We start from the raw sequence: 14,895 nt of genomic DNA, 5'->3' as shown, positions 1-14,895 counted from the left end.
AAGAAAAATATATGTCGACGCGGCGTTTCGGTGAAAGAAATTGTCACCTTATTCAGGACACTTTTTTCATCATTAAAAACAGTCTAGATAAAACAAAATATTTAAAACACTTGTTACAGAAGCTACTATATTTGCTTTTTGATTCTACACATTAATTTTTTATATACTAAGAGGACGAACCCTCGGTCTTTACTACACAATCCTATTTGTTTTATGCATTCAATACATTTTTGCAATCTAAACTTGTTCTTCTGTCTGCCCAACATCATATCCTACTATCATTTGTTAAAAAGAGAGAAACAGAAATAAAATTTCATTTTCAAAGGGAAATATTGTTATTTGTTGTAAGGTCTTAGATGTTTTTACTGGATCACTGAAAGAATATCGACTGAAAGAATATCGACTACCCAAAATATCGTTGAGAAAATATCGACAGTCAAAATATCGAGTTTCTATCTACAAACAGGTAAGTACAAAAATATCGAGTACAAAATATCGTTTACAAAAATATCGTTGTAAAAAATATCGACTTTACTAAAAACAATGTTTAATTACATTAATATAAAAAATTAATTACTAAAATATAATTAACAATACTTAAAATAACTTTTAATAATTAAATAATTAATGAAAGTAAAAAAATAATATTTTTTTAATCATATTTCTTAAAACATATATATATATAGTATAGTAACAAAATTTAATGAAATAATAGCCAATATTGTATATGTACCCCAAAAACCCAAAACTGACCCTGAACCCTAAAAATACCCCTTTACCCAAAAACCAAAAACTGACCCTGAACCCTAAAAATACCCCTTTACCCAAAAACCCAAAACTGACCCTGAACCCTAAAAATATCCCTTTACCCAAAAACTAAAAACTGACCCTGAACCCTAAAAATACCCCTTTACCCAAAAACTAAAAACTGACCCTGAACCCTAAAAATACCCCTTTACCCAAAAACTAAAAACTGACCCTGAAGCCTAAAAATACCCCTTTACCCAAAAACTAAAAACTGACCCTGAACCCTAAAAATACCCCTTTACCCAAAAACTAAAAACTGAACCTGAACCCTAAAAATACCCCTTTACCCAAAAACTAAAAACTGACCCTGAACCCTAAAAATACCCCTTTAATTTAACATATTTAGCAATTAATCAATTAAATTAAATTAATTACCAATTACATTTTAATTAATTAACAAATATGTTTTAATTAACAATTAATTAATTATTACTACCAATTATTACATTTACATATTTAATTGATTATAATTAAATTACTTCCCACCCTATTCCCCTATAAACCCACAACCCGCTACAGAAAATACATTATTTTAATTTACATTATTAGCAATTAATCAATTAAATTAAATTAATTACCAATTAAATTTTAAATAATTAACATATATTATTTAATTACCAATTAATTAATTATTACTACCAATTAATAAATTTACATATTTAATTAATTATAATTAAATTACTTCCCACCCTATTCCCCTATAAACCCACAACCCGCTACAGAATAAAATTACACAATAATTTAAAAAAATCATTAATTAAAAATAATTATAACATAAAAAGACACTTTTCACACATATTATAACATAAAAACACTATAAATAATTAAATATTATTTAAAAAACTATATTTTTTACTATCTAGATTATATACTTGGATATTTTCACTGTCTATATTATTTACAGTCGATATTACTTCACTTACCTTAAAAACGATATTTTGGCTGTCGATCTTCTGTCTAGTCGATATTTTGTCCAAACGATATTTAAAACTCGATATTCTGTCCAAACGATATTTTGGAGTCGATATTATGTCTGTGCACCGTTTTTACTTAAACTTCTTTTATCAAATCTAGCCATATCCTATTAGCAAGGCTAAATTATATCCAGTGTACAAACATCATCATATAGTATTTGTTAATCTGAAAACTCATGTTTTTCCCCTTAACGTTATATTGCTCTCAAAATTTAAAGCTGTATATTCTATTAACAAAGTATTCATAAAATATAAGGAAATACCGGTATTGGCTACTCGCTATCAGCTCTATTCAATTGGCTGTGTAGACAGATTTCAGCAGCTATTCAATGTTTTCTGCAATGTGAAGGGAATGGGTTCAATCATACTTCAAGGGGCAATATTTAGATTTTACTATTGCCTGATTGTTGGTCTAAGATCTGTTTTTATACATAGAGTCTGGATTTGTTTCCTTATCCCCACTCGTTTTGAAACTTTCTTGTTTCTGTTGTTCCGTATTTCCCTCCTTATAGTTTTGAATAATCACAAATACAATCACTGTGAAAGTAAGAAACCATAAATTTATATTAGGATCTTGCTAAGCATTCCATTGCTTCTGATTTTAGGTGACACTATTTGTCTCAACTTTATTTTTGTATTTGTTTATTCTTCAGGCTGGTATTATTACTTTTCCTCCTGATGGGTTGGTGTGGACAATCCTCACTGTTAAGAATAAAACCAACGCCAACATTTGTATTTAAATCCCTCTAATTTTGGATTATAATACCCTTGGCATTAAGTGATTTCAAGAATGGTAGGTACCTGTATTTAAGATTAGGATTTTTCACAGAGTGCACCTTCCATCAATTGATGCTCTGTGTGATCTGTTGACCAAACACATTGGTTGAAAAAGAATACTCATATTTCTTTTGGGTCATCAGTTTAGATCTTATTTAGATTCAGTTTTACTTATACTATAGTCTTACCTCGATATTATAATGGGGTTTGTGTGCAGGACGGCCGTCTGTCCTTTAGTATAACTATAGGGAATAAACAGATTGTTTTAACCTATTTTACTAATAAGACCTCTAAGAGCCAAACAATCTCTTGTCATGTGTATCATTTCCTTACCTTGGATTTAAAAACTATTGTCTATCAATATGCCTCATCCACCTTGGGGGTTCTTGGACTCTTTTTGGAGCACCTCACTTTAATCTAGGGAAAGGACAATTTATTTATTATAAATTCAAAGAGTTTTTAAGAATCTCTCTGCTGAAGCTATCTAGTGGAATGATCCCTTTCAAACTTACTTGAAATGTGCTTGAATTGCAGAGTAACACCACGGGCCGTCCTGTTTGGTTCTCGAGCTACAATAGACTGTGCCTCTCATTTTGCCTTTCTTATATACTCTCAGTGATTGTTTAATTGGCCTCTAATTGTAATCATCTGGGGCTTGAAAATCACTCGAGCTTTATTCTGACGATTTCGTGGTGGCCATCTTTAAATGTCTCATTCGACCACGATGGTTATTGCATTGGTTGTTTTCTACCATTATATTTTTTCGGTTGTATGTTTACCGATTTATTTTCATAAAATTGGCCTTTCTTTGCTTAGACGATTAAATTGCAAGCCACAATTTACTTTAAGAATGAATTGTCGAAATCATGTCTTTCGACTTTTGTTTATTTGGGTCATCACAATTGCCGTGACACTGAGGATCCTTGGGGATTCTCCATCTGTTAAAGAAACGGATTACAACATGTTTACGTCCACTGTATCTAATGGTTGCCTCGATCGTTTTATTCTATTTGTGGGTATTATGTAAGATCGATGTGTATACATGGCGGCCATCTTGAACTTGGTTTCAATTCTCCGGTTGCTTATTGTTTCTACCTTTTCAGTTGTAGTAAGTTGCAGGTATCATGTACTATAATAAACCTCGTTGGGCCCCCGCATAGGTCAGTTCCTTCACCCAAGATCCTCTTGAGATGCTAGTCTCACAAACATAAGGCAAAGGGAAACTTTGATTTTTGTTCACATACCCCCCACCAAACCATACAGACACTCATTCTGATACTCCAAAGTCCAACTAATAACCCATATAGACACTCATGTACCTACTCACCAAACCATGTAGCCACTTATACACAAAGTGAGACACTGATACAGATATTTAAATATTTAAAAATTACTCGCTAATACATGTATTCACTAAGATACACTTAATAAGTCAGTTATACAATCAATTTTATAAAAAATACATCCATTTAGATACTTATTTACCCATTTATTATTCCATCGACCTTTAGATATACATATATAAAAAATATTTATTTTTCAGAAAGACACACATTCACTGGATGATGTCATCAGTGATGTCATCAGTGATGTCATTTGAGATGTCATCAGTGATGTCATGAGTGATGTCACTGACCATGTCATGAGTGATGTAATATGTGACGTCATCAGCAGTGCATTGCGGGCGCGCGAGTTATAGTTAGCTCAACTAACTATAACGGGGGAATTTCAAAGGTTTTGTATGAGTGAAATGTCCTGCTAATTATAACATGTGTGAAACCTATGGTTTTTGTAATGAATTTGCAAGGTTTTTTAAATGCTAATTTTTAACTATAACGTGTGTGAAATCTTTGTTTTTTCTCAGTGAATATATCTATATATATATATATCCAAAATAAAGGCCGGAAAGCTTTCAAGAGTGCACTCGACTGCGTGCCCACGCTCAGTACATCTCTCCAACTAGCCTCTATTCCCTGGAACAGAGTATTCGTGCCGACACATTTCAAGGCAAACTGCCTCTTCATCTTGAGCTGTTGTCACGAGGCATTGCAAACTCGCTTCCGTTAGATTTGCTGACATTCTTTATTGATTCTATTGCCCCCAGGTGGGCCTCGCTAGGAATGAAAGGGATTTTAATTAACAAGCACACGTTTTAACTTACTATACGTTAAAACTAATGCTCGCATTAAGGACTGCATGCCCCATAATGCACCAGAGGTCATCGCACAAAAAATACGCCCACAAGGGGCTGGCATTGAAATAAATAAAGCCGTAAATTCAGATAATGTGAGCTTCAGATTTGTGTTTTGTAATGCCCATAAAGAAGAGGCTTGTGGCCTGGAAACGCGTCGTCAAAAGGAAATTAAAGGCGGAGAAGCAAAGCAGGCTGCATTACGAAGCTGAATAGCTGAATGCTGCTGAGTTCCATTTCAATGCTCTAAGGCACTTTGTTTACAACTATTTACACACAGCGGCCTGGCCGTGGGGATGAGAACTATCGCTAGCTGGTAGAGATTAAAAACACCAGCGGTTAGATGCTGTGGACTTGAACTACTCAAGACCAGATCGGCACAGCATTCCATATGCTTACAAAGCTTGTTTTCAGAGTTCGCTTTAGTAATGAAAAGGATTTTAAGTATCAAGCGCACGTTTGAGCTTACTATAAGTTAAAACTAATGCTCGCATTAAGGATTGCATGCCTCATAATGCACCAGAGGTCATCGCACTAAGCATACACCCACTGGGAGCGAGCATTGAAATAAATAAAGTCGGAAATTCATATAATGTGAGATTCAGATGTGTTGTTTGTAATGCCCATGAAGAAGAGGCTTTTGACCTAGAAACGCGTCGGCACAAGGAAATTAAAGGAGGTGAAGCACAGCAGGTGGCATAGCGAAGCTGCATAGCTGAATGCTGTTAAGTTCCATCTCAATGCTCTAGGGGCACTATATATATATATATACATAATATCTATCTATCTAAATATAATATGTATATATATATATGCACAGTCCCCAAAAAACATCGGTCAGCAACAGGGTAAACTGAAACAGATTTGCTACAAATAGAATGGCAGTATTGATTGCCGGTTAGGCGAATTACCGCAAAATCAATAGTTGAAACGTGTCAGAGCATACAGTAATATTGTGTGAATCAATTGGTTTTACTTTTGTAGTTATTTTTGGGGTGCATACTTGCCTCAATTGCAACTATTACCAAAGGATGATATTCACACACAAGAAAACTAATGTGTTTACAAACTTGAAAACATAGAGCCCTACTCAGCCCATCCTATAGTATTCATAATCGCCCAGAATACTGGATAAGTAAAGGCATTCCAAATATCTATTGCCAGTAATACGTCACTTAACTAATAGTATCAATCGATGAAATCAAACAAGCGTCTTTGTCTGAGATATACAGAGTCCACACAGTCCAATACGTCAACTTGGCAATTTTATTCTGTTCTTATTACATCCAGCATGACATCTGCCAATGTGCCAGCATGTGTTTTGTCTACTCATAGACTTTTTCTAGGCTAGAACAATAGATATCAAAACATTGTTTGCTGTTTTGTAAATGACAATTGTCTTTCTTTATCATAACATCTTGAAATCAATCACGGTGGCCACATAGTGGTCTGCACAATGTTATCATTCAAATGAAAGTCTAAATGGTAGAAAAGATCCAAAACCAAATTGCTCCAACTAGTGACATCAATAGTTGAAGAAGTAATATGAGAGTAAAGGACAAAAATATTCTCCAAAGTCATTAATGATAGTCACCCAGTGCACTAGAAAAAACACAGAAACTGTGTGGAAAAGGTCCCTAAACCAAAGTAAAGATCATGCCTGATGGATTCAAGTCCCATCAACCCACCGGTTAGCGCAAAACTGTTGTGGAACGCGTCTGGAAATCGGACGTAGGATACATAACAATCAGAGCTGCACAAGCATCCACAACTGTGTAATTATGAAAAAAAGAACAAAGATCTTTTTAGGAAACGGTCCCCTATCTTTGTGAGTAATCATGTCATCTATCCTTCTTACCCGTATCAGTTAAAAATGAGTTAATATCATGACCTCTAACATTGTCAATGATTATATCTTTTCAGAAAGAAATCACAATTCTAATTATAACTTGGTTTCTGTACCGTCTAGCAATAATGCTTGTTACTATAAAACAAGTTTGCATGTAGTTATGACACCAACTGCCAAGAAGCCTCCATTCAGGCATTACCATTTCTTAGATGTGCATAGTATAAAAACAGATGGAACATCCTCACTCCTCTTGCTGCCAACATGCCTCCCCAGAGGCGGTGCTATAATACCACAATATTTAATGAACACAAACAAACAAAGTGGCCTAAATAAGTCTCTCCAAAAATAAACATGAAAAAAGAAACCAAGTATTTTTCAAATAATTTGTTAAAATGCCTGAGCAGAATGTCTTTTGTCTGTACCGAACACACAAAATAGACCTAAGTATAATTACCTATTGTAACAGAGCATCCAAACCAGCTCACATGCTGGTTACAAACGTTAGTAGCTTGAACGCCCATTGTTTGATGATGCTTGGTATTTACAACCTAAAATATGTAGAAGGGTCTTAAGTAATGTATACTTGCTAGCAAACACCAAGAAACCAAAATAAGGGTGATTCCAATCAATATTACATCAGAATAAAAACGCTCTGAATATGTCTTACACCGAAGAAGGATAATCCTAATCCTTCCTTCTAGTAAAAATGTAAATTGTTCTATTCCCAGCGGGAAGTTCCACTCCTATGGGGAGAAAAAGCCGGCCCACGGTTACTCACTGCACAAGTAAAACAAGCATTAGGAATTGTTGGAACTGGCCCTTCTTGCAGGGTCATCCCCAAACTTTTTGCTTCTTCCTCCCTTATTTTTCCTGACCCGTGGCTGTTGGCAATAGGACTCTGCGCACTTTACCACTGCTGATCAGTGCTAAAGTGCATATGCTCTCTGTGTAAATTGTTATTCTGATTGGATATACATGTTTGGCATATTTGTATCACCATGAAGTCCCTAGTAAAGTGCACTGGGTGTGCCAGGGCTGGTGATGACAAATGCTACTGGTGGGCCTGCAGCACTGATTCTGCCACCCAATGGTGTCTCAGGCCTGCCACTGCAGTGCCTATGGGCAGTTTAGAACTGCCATGTCCTCCTGGCCAGTGTCCCCACTGACCAGGCCTAACCCTTCCCTTTTTGTGCACATCAGCCACCCCTATGGAAGGCCCAAGGTACCCCCCTGGGCAGGGTGCAGTGTATGTGAAAGGTAGAGCATGTACTGGTGCAGGTAACATGTTCTGGTAGTGAATTACAGCCATTTTCGTTTTTTCACTATTGTAAGGCTATCTTGCTCCATAGATTAACATGGGGGATGCTGGCTACAGTGGTTAACAGCATTTCTTCCCATAGGAACAAGATAGGACATAAGTATCAAGTATCCCTGAACTCAGAATTTAATAACACATCTTTTAGGAAAGGTTGTTTTTAAATCCTGGGTTTGAGAACAGCACTTTTAGAAAGTTGCTGTTCTCTTGTCTAACCCTTCTGTGTGCCTGGGCCTGTTTGTGTATTGACTGTCTGGTTTGTGAGTGACAGGGGCTGGGGAATTCCCCAGCAGGATGGATGAGTCAGCACTAGGCTGAATGACTGCAGTTGCAACTGGAGTGGTGGGAGGAGTTAGCACCTGGGCTGAATAGGGCTGTGCCTGCCTTCCACAATGCTGGCTCCAACCCCCTGCTGGGCGGCTGAGGACCCTGCCCCTCACTCTGAAAGGAAAGATGCAGCCAGCAAAACAAAGTGCTCAGGATCCACCCAGAACTGGTTCAGTCCGGGCTCAGGGCCCACATGCACCAAGAGAACAAAGACTTTAGGGGTATAAGTACAGGACCCCTGACAACAGAAAATTAGATCATCCTGGAAATCAAGAAGGAACCTCTGCCAAGGAGAAAGCTGAAACTGAAGAAGGAAGATTGTCCTGCTGTTGCTCTGCTGGACTGACCTGTTGCTTTGCTGCCAAGGAGAGGGGAAGGACTTTGCTGCTGAGCTGTGTCCCCTGTCTTGAAGGAATCTCCAAGGGCCTGAGAAGAGCTGGCTCCCTGTTTTGAAGTCCCAGGAACAAAAGGACTTCACCCCCAGCTTTCCTGAACTCTGCTGAGAGAGTTCTGTCCTTCCTAGAGTGCTTGATCCAGTTGTGGGGCCTCTGGAAGTTGTACATGAGCTGGGAAGCTTGAAACTAAGCTTGAGTGACTTTTGAATCTGAAAAGTGTCGCATCGCTCGCTTGCGGAGCGCATCCCCGACAGTGCGAGAAGTTTCCCGCCGCTACAGAGGTCGAGATCGTCGCAGCACCTGACGCCGCTGCCAGAGACGTCGCACCCTTCGTTTGCGGGACGCACCAGACCGGTGCGGGAGAATCGAACATCGCTGCGAGTATCGACGCAGAGCCTGTCGTCGCTGGGTGAGATCGCCGCACCGCTTGCTTGCGGACCGCATCACGTCGCAGCGAGCATCGTCGCAGAATCAACGCATCGAGGAGCAGCGAGAGAGAGGATCCCCGCTGGACCGCGCATCGTCGCCCCGGAGATCGTCGCAGCCCCTACGAGATCGTCGCATCGTGCCTTTGCGAGAACAGACTTCCTACGGAACCTACGCACCGGAATCCATACAAGTGGCCTTCCTCCCCATACAGACCGGATTCGCCGCAACACGCCCGCTGCTGCAGCGGGGCTGTCGCATCGCCTCCCCAGGGTCTCAGGAGCAACGCATCGCTTGTTTTCCACCGCACCAGCTTCTGCTTTTGGAACTTTGTTGCAACTAAAAGGTACTGTGAGTAAACGTGACGCAACTGTGAACTTTTCACGCATCAGTAAAGAATTCTATTGCAACGTAGAGAATTCTAACGCAACCTTAAGAACTCTTTTTGAAACCATATTCTTGAACTGTGTATGTTGGATTTTTGTCGTTTTGGTCTTGTGTAGTTTAGATTAAAAATACCTTTATTTTTCTAAACTGTTGTGGAGTCAGTTTGTGGTGTTTTCACTGTGTTACTGTGAGTGTTGGTACAAATACTTTACGCATTGCCTCTGGTTAGCCTAGACTGCTCGTGCCAAGCTACCTAGAGGGTGAGCAGGGGTTATCTCAGAAGGTTATCTCCTTGCCCTGACTAGAAGCAAGGGTCCCTATTTGGACAGTGGTACCTACCTCTGCCAACTAGAGACCCCCAGATCTAACAGGAATGCATTAGGGCTCGGGTTTGTTTGAGTTAGAGATAATGGCATTGTAAATGGCAATGTGTTTTAGGCATGTGTTTTGGAGTGGAAGCATGTGGTGTGTGTTGGAGATATGTGTGTTGGATTGGAATGTTATCAATGGTAGCATGCTGCACTTTAACGCATTATCTTTAAAAGGTAAAGTGCAGCATAATGCGATAGGTACAATATTAATTTGTCGATGCGTTATCAATTGGTGTGTGCATTGATGGGTGGTGGATGTGTGTGCCTGTAGGAATTGTGCAGTGATGGCTGTTGGTGTGTGTGTTTGGTGGAAGCGTGTAGTGGTGGCTTGAGGTGTGTATGACTGGTGGTAGCGTGCAGTAAGAGCTGTTACTGAGTGTGGCTGTCAAGCATACAGAGCTGGATGGTAATGCGTGTGGTTGGTGAAAGGGTGCACTGACAGCTGTTGATGATTGTGCCAATTGAAAGAGTGGCTGGTGCACTGTCAGCTGTTGGTGTGTGTGTGTGTTTGGTGAAAGTTGCACTGACACTATTTGTTGTGTGCGTGGGTGTTTAGCGGCACTGATGCATGGTCATGTTTGTTTTTGGTGAAAGCGTACATTGATGGTTGTTGGTGTTTGTGCCTGGTGAAAGCATTCATTGATGGCTGGGGGTGTGTTGTTGTGTGTGTTTTGTGTGTGTGTAGTGGTGAGTGTGTGGTGGTGAGTCTGTGGGGGTGAGCCTGGGGGGGTGAGTGTGTGGTGGTGAGTGTGTTGTGGTGAGTGGTGACGAGTGTGTGGTGTGCGCCTCTGGCCTGGTCGCCCCCTCAGCCTACCTGCTTACCTGCTGCCCGCTGCACCAGATCCTCGCCGCTGACGCTGCCCCAGCCGCCGCAGGGCCGCCCTCCGAGCCTCGGCCTCCCGTTTTCCCGCCGCTGCCAGCCCGCGGCCCCGCCCCCCCCGCCAGCCGATTGGTCGGCCCGCTCCCGCCTCCCCGCAGACCCTCCCTACCGGCTCCCTTCTTAAGGGGACCCAGACCCTTCCAAGGGAGCGACCACTGCGCCTCTGGCCTGGTCGCCCCCTCAGCCTACCTGCTTACCTGCTGCCCGCTGCACCAGATCCTCGCCGCTGACGCTGCCCCAGCCGCCGCAGGGCCGCCCTCCGAGCCTCGGCCTCCCGTTTTCCCGCCGCTGCCAGCCCGCGGCCCCGCCCCCCCGCCAGCCGATTGGTCGGCCCGCACCCGCCTCCCCGCAGACCCTCCCTACCGGCTCCCTTCTTATGACGCCCCCGGAGCGACCGCGCAGCGGACGCGCGCAGCGGGAGCACCAAATGAGCGCCGAAGGTGCGCCAAAGGTAAGCCCGTCTACGCCCGTCCGCGCCTGGACCGCGCCCAGTGCCAGGACCCCTGGCCCCCACCGTCGGAAGCCGACCCGCCGGACCTACGACGCCACCGAACTCAACGCACTCAACACCGGCCGAACCCCGGGCTGTTACCGAGCCATACCGAGACGCACCCACGGATCCTTCAGCTGCCACTCCTGTAAGTTCACCTGCAACCGGACCCACGCCACACCAGCACCCACCAAGCCGAACACCAGCACCACCCACCTGAAGTGCATCCTGATCAACACCCGCTCCGTCCACAGACACGCCGTCGAGCTCTGGAACCTGCTCGACACCACAGACCCAGACGTCGCCTTCCTCACGGAAACCTGGATGAACGACTCCTCAGCGCCCGACATCGCCATCGCCATCCCAGAGGGTTACAAGATCACCCGAAGAGACCGCGACAACCAGACTGGAGGAGGCCTCGCCATCATCTACAGGGACACCATCCGCATCAAGACCAACACCGACGACACCCTGACAACCGCCGAACACCTGCACTTCCAGATCCACACGGACCCCAAAACCACCCTCAGAGGCACCCTGATCTACCGACCCCCGGGACCACGCACACAATTCAGCGAGGACATCGCCGACTTCATCAGCCCGCACGCCCTCCCCTCCGCCGACTACATCCTCCTGGGGGACATCAACTTCCACCTGGAGAACAACAACGACCGCAACACCACCACCCTGCTCGACAACCTCGCCACCCTCGGTCTCAAGCAGCTGGTGTCCACCCCCACCCACCTCGCCGGACACACACTCGACGCCGTCTTCTCATCCAGCAAAGACATCACCTTCAGCCACACCACCGGACCCCACTGGACGGACCACAGCTGCGTCCACTTCACCTTCAGAAGAACGACGATCCACCACCACCAGCAACAGGTTGCTCGAAGAAGCTGGAACAAGATCACAGCCGACCAGCTCGCCGCTTCCCTGAGCCAGCACCCTCCCGCCAGCTCAGCGAACCCCAGCCAGGCCGCCGACAACCTCACGAAGTGGATCAGCAACTGCGCGGACGAACTCGCCCCACTGAGGACCCCGCCCAACAGACCCGGCAGCAAGAAGGCCCCATGGTTCACCGACGAACTCATGAGTTCCAAGAAGAACTGCCGAGCCCTCGAGAAAGACTGGAGAAGGGAACCAACTCCGGACAACATGACCACCCTCAAGCTTGCCACCTGGAAGCACCACCAACTGATCCGCACCACCAAGAAAACTGCATTCAAGGACCGACTGGACAACAACGCACACAACTGCAAGGAACTCTTCAACATCGTGAAAGAGCTCTCCAACCCCAACGCCGGAAACAACGACATCACCCCTTCGCAAGACCTCTGCAATTCCCTCACCTCCTACTTCCACAACAAGATCGCGGACATACACAACAGCTTCAGCACTCAACCGACGCACGCCACGACCGAACCACCACCCCCCACCACCACCCTCCGCGCCTGGACGCCGATCAGCACCGAAGACACCGTCCGCATGATGAACTCCATCCACTCCGGATCTCCAACCGACCCCTGCCCTCACCACGTCTTCAACAAGGCCGACGCTGTCATCGCACCCCACCTGCGGGACATCATCAACACCTCATTCGACACCGCCACCTTCCCGGAGAGCTGGAAGCACGCCGAACTCAGCGCCCTACTCAAGAAACCTACAGCGGACCCCATCGAACTCAAGAATTACCGCCCCATCTCGCTCCTCCCGTTTCCAGCCAAAGTCATCGAGAAGATCGTCAACAAACAGCTGGCCACCTTCCTCGAGACGAATGGATCCCTCGACCCCTCACAGTCTGGCTTCCGAGCCAACCACAGCACCGAGACCGCCCTCATCGCTGCCACCGATGACATCCGAGCCCTGATGGACAACGGAGAAACAGCGGCCCTCATCCTCCTAGACCTCTCCGCAGCTTTCGACACTGTCTGCCACCGCACCCTAGTGCAGCGCCTCAGCAACGTCGGAATCCACGAGAAGGCACTGGAATGGATCATCTCCTTCCTCGACGGAAGAACACAGAGAGTCCGCCTACCACCGTACAAGTCAGAGGCCACCGGAGTCATCTGCGGCGTCCCTCAAGGATCCTCGCTGAGCCCCACCCTCTTCAATGTCTACATGAGCCCCCTCGCGGCCATCGCACGCCAACACAACCTCAACATCATCTCCTACGCCGACGACACCCAGCTGATTCTCTCCCTCACCAACGACCCCGCCACCGCCAGAGCCAACCTTCACGAAGGGATGAAAGACGTAGCCGAGTGGATGACAACCAGCCGCCTGAAACTGAACTCAGACAAGATGGAAGTCCTCATCCTGGGCTCCTCGCCCTCCGCCTGGGACGACTCCTAGTGGCCCCCCGCCCTGGGCACCGCACCCAAACCGACAGACCACGCTCGCAACCTGGGCTTCATCCTGGACTCCTCCCTCTCCATGACCAGACAAGTCAACGCCGTCTCCTCGTCCTGTTTCAACATCCTGCGCATGCTACGTAAGATCTTCCGGTGGATCCCCACCGAAACCAGGAAGACGGTCACCCAGGCACTCGTCACCAGCCGTCTGGACTACGGCAACGCCCTCTACGCCGGAACCACCGCCAAGCTCCAGAAGAGACTCCAGCGTATCCAGAACGCCTCGGCGAGACTCATCCTCGACGTCCCCAGACGAAGCCACATCTCCAGACACCTGAGAGACCTGCACTGGCTCCCGATCAACAAACGAATCACCTTCCGGCTCCTCACCCACGCACACAAAGCCCTACTCAACCAAGGCCCAGGATACCTCAACAGCCGCCTCAACTTCTACGCTCCCAAACGCCACCTCCGATCGACCAACCACGCCCTCGCCGCCGTCCCCCGCATCCGAAGAGCGACAACAGGAGGAAGGTCCTTCTCCTACCTGGCCGCCAAGACCTGGAACTCCCTTCCGACTCACCTCCGCCTGACCCAGGACCACCTCTCCTTCAGGAAGAAGCTCAAGACCTGGCTGTTCGAGCAGTAGCAGCACCCCCCACCCCCTAGCGCCTTGAGATCCTCTGGGTGAGTAGTGCGCTCTATAAATGTCCTTGATTGATTGATTGATTGATTGAGAGAGTGAGGTGTGTGGTTTGTGTGTGTGTTATGTGTGTGTGGTGTATGTGTGTGTGGTGTGTGTATGGTGTGTGTGTGTGGTATGTGTGTGTGGTGTATGTGTGTGTGGTGTTTTCTGCACAATCACACACTGCCCCTACACATTCACACACTGCTCACCCGCACACTCCTAATGTCACCCTGCATAGTCACACACTGTTTATCCTGCACACTCATTCTGCACACTCACACAATGTGCACCCTGCACCCTTACACACTGTCTCTGCAGTCACTCTGCACTCACTGTCACTTTACACTCACTCTGCACTCACTGTCACTCTACACTCACTCTGCACTCACTGTCACTCTCACACTCACTCTGCACTCACTGTCACTCTGCACTCACTCTGCACTCACTGTCAAAGTGCACTCCCTCTGCACTCACTGTCACTCTGCACTCACTTTGCACTCACTGTCACTATACACTCACTTTGCACTCACTGTCACTCTCGCACTCACTCTGCACTCACTGTCACTCTGCACTCACTGTCACTCTGCACTCACTCTGCACTCACTGTCACTCTGCACTCACTCTGCACTCACTTTCACTCTGCACTCAGTCTGCACTCACTGTC

The sequence above is a fragment of the Lissotriton helveticus genome, chromosome 1_2 (assembly GCF_964261635.1).
Source record: "Lissotriton helveticus chromosome 1_2, aLisHel1.1, whole genome shotgun sequence".
NCBI lineage: Eukaryota > Metazoa > Chordata > Amphibia > Caudata > Salamandridae > Lissotriton > Lissotriton helveticus.
Note: the sequence above shows the minus strand (reverse complement) of the source record.